General features: G+C 37.6%; 1 pseudogene; it reads right to left on the minus strand.

Moving 5' to 3' along the window:
* Window positions 1–1,797: 1,797 nt before the first annotated feature.
* LOC103892202 (nucleophosmin-like) lies at window positions 1,798–2,609 on the minus strand (annotated as a pseudogene).
* Between the last annotated feature and the right edge of the window lie 429 nt (window positions 2,610–3,038).

The raw sequence follows: 3,038 nt of genomic DNA on the forward strand, positions 1-3,038 counted from the left end.
TCTTTCCCAAGGGCAATGTCCAGAATGGTGTTTCCCAGATTTTTTTTTAGGATTTGAAGTCTTACTCTAAATTTGTAATCCATCTTGAGTTAATTTTTGTTTATGTTAAAAAGATAGAGGTCCAGTCATATTCTTCTGCATGTGGTACTCCCGCTATCCCAGCACCATTTATTGAAGGGGAGTCATTTCCCCATTGCTTATTTTTATTGACTTACCTGAAGATCAGATGGCTGTAAGTGTGTGGCTTTTTTTTCTAGGTTCTCTATTCTGTTCCATCGTTCTATGTGTCTGTTTTTGTACCAATACCATACTTCTATGGTTGCTGTAGCTTGAAGTAAGGTAATGTGATGCCTCTGGCTTTGTTCTTTTTTCTTAGGATTGCTTTGGCTATTCAGGCTCCTTTTTGGTTCCATGTAAATTTTATAATAGTTTTTTTCTAGTTCTGTGAAAAATGATGTTGGTAGTTTGATAGGAATAGTGTTGAATCTGTAGATTGCTTTGGACAGTATGGCCATTTCAACAATATTGATTCTTCTGATCCATAGTATGGAGTGTTTTTCCATGTGTTTATGTCATCTATGATTTCTTTTAGCAGTGTTTTGTAGTTCTTTTTGCAGAGATCTTTCACCTCCGTGGCTAGATGTATTCCTAGGTCTCTTATGACTACTGTAAATGGGATTGTTCCTTGATTTGGCTGTCAGATTGAACATTATTGGTGTATAGAAATGCTCTGGGCCAGGCACGGTAGCTTGCACCTCAGCCGTGATCACACCATTGCACTCCAGCCTAGGCGACAGAGTGAGACTCCGCCTCAAAAAAAGAAAAAAAAGAAAAAAGAAATGCTACCGGTTTTTGTACATTGATTTTGTATCTTGAAATTTTACTGAAGTCATTAATTTTTGAGTTAATTTTTATTTATGGTGAAAGATAGGAGTCCAGTATCATTCTTCTGTATATATGGCTAAGCAGCCATCCCTTGAAAGGATAAACAGTTCCAGGAGCATTTTGGCAGTCTTTAGGGGTTTCTAGGTATAGAATCATTTCATCCACAAAGAAAGACAGTTTGACTTTCTCTCTTCCTATTTGGATGCCTTTTATTTCTTTCTCTTGCCTGATTGCTCTGGCTAGCACTTCCAGTACTATGTTGAATAGGATTGATGAGAGTGTGCATCCTTGTCTTGTTCCAGTTTCCAAAGAGAAGGCTTCTGGTTTTTGCCTGTTCGGTATGATGCTGGCTGTGTGTTTGTCATAGATGGCTCATTATTTTGAAGTATGTTCCTTTTTCGCCCAGTCTCTTGGGGGTTTTTATCATGATGGGATGTTGGATTTTATTGAAAGATTTTTCTGTCTATTGAGATAATATACGGCTTTTGTCCTTTAATTATTTATGTAGTGAATCACATTTATTGATTCACATATGTTGAACCAAATTTGCATCCGAGGAATAAAGCCTACTTGATCATGGTGAATTAACTTTTTTTATTTTATTAAAATATTGAGTTTATTTCACATGTATATTTTTGTCTCCCTACCATTTCCATTTCTGACCACTGCTACTATTATGTCCTATCATAACATTCCATACGTACTTAAAACCAAGCAAAGGGTGGAGTTCCATCTTTAACAACTAAACAGGCATTTTGGACAACATATTCTTGGCAATGGTACCTGGACAACATTTACCAAATATGGTAGGGAAAGTTCTCATTCTGCATTATAAAAAGGACAGCCAGATATCAACTGTTACTGAAATGAAATAAGATGGAATATTCGTAACAAACTATTTAAATTATTTTCTTAAAGAGACTTCCTTCGCTTCCAGAGATCTTGAATAGCCTCCTGGTCAGTCATCGAGAAGCAATTCTTCACATAATTGATGAACGTGGTTTCCACTTTGGGAAGAGAACCACCTTTTTCTACACTTGCTTGCATTTTTGCTTTAATATCTTCTACAGAACTAGATCCTTTCGGTGTTTCAGTTTTTTTCTCTTTTTGAAGGATTCTTGTCTTTTTTATCTTGGTGTTGATGGTTTTGAGTCTTTTCCATTCTCGTTTGACTTCTGTGCTTTTCTGGCTGAAGTATCTTGTATAGATTTCTTCACTTGTGCTTTTTTTTTCAGTTTCCTCATCATCTTCATCATCATCATCTTCTTCTTCTTCATCATCAGCAACTTTTTTCTGTGAAATCTTGCTACCACCTCCAGGGGCAGATCACTTTCCAGATATACTTAAGAGTTTTACAACCTCCTCGTTTTCATCTTCTGACTCTGCATCTTCCTCTACAGCTACTACGTGCTGTCCACTATTATGCACTGGCCCTGAACCACACTTCAATCGTAAAACCACAGGTGGTGTTATTTCAAAGCTCCCAAGGGAAACCATTGGCTATGCAAACATTTTCAAAGTTGCCGGTGTTACTTTAATTGGATTTCCTTCATAATTCATTGCCTCTGCTTCAACAATGTGCAATTCATCCCTCAAACCAGCCCTTAAACTGGTGCTCATTTTCATCATTATCCAGATAATCTTTGGTCAGTCTTTAGTTCACAACCAAAAAGATAGTTCTGGGGCCTCAGAGGGCTCATTTCCATGTCCATCAAATCTTCCATGGGGTGGTGGCATGCACTTAGGTGGAAGAGAAGACAAATGGAGATAAAGGACTACTGCTCCAGAGAACAGCTGCTCAGGACGCAGTCATACCAGGGAACTGAATTAACTTTTTGATGTGCTGTTGTATTCAATTTTCTAGTATTTCGTTGAGGATTTTTGCATTTATGTTCATCAGGGATATGGGCCTGTAGTTTTCTTTTTTGGTTGTATCTTTGCCAGATTTTGGTATCAGGGTGATGGTAGCTTCATAAAATGAGTTAGGGAGGTGTCCTCCTCCTTGACTTTTTTGGAATAGTTTTAGTAGATTTGGTACCAGCTCTTCTCTTACATCTGGTAGAATTCAGCTGTGAATCCATCTGGTCCAGGGCTTTTTTTGGTTGGTAGGATTTTTCTTACTGCTTCAATTTTGGTATTCGATATTGGTCTGT

This window comes from Pongo abelii, chromosome 14, assembly GCF_028885655.2.
Source record: "Pongo abelii isolate AG06213 chromosome 14, NHGRI_mPonAbe1-v2.0_pri, whole genome shotgun sequence".
Taxonomy (NCBI): domain Eukaryota; kingdom Metazoa; phylum Chordata; class Mammalia; order Primates; family Hominidae; genus Pongo; species Pongo abelii.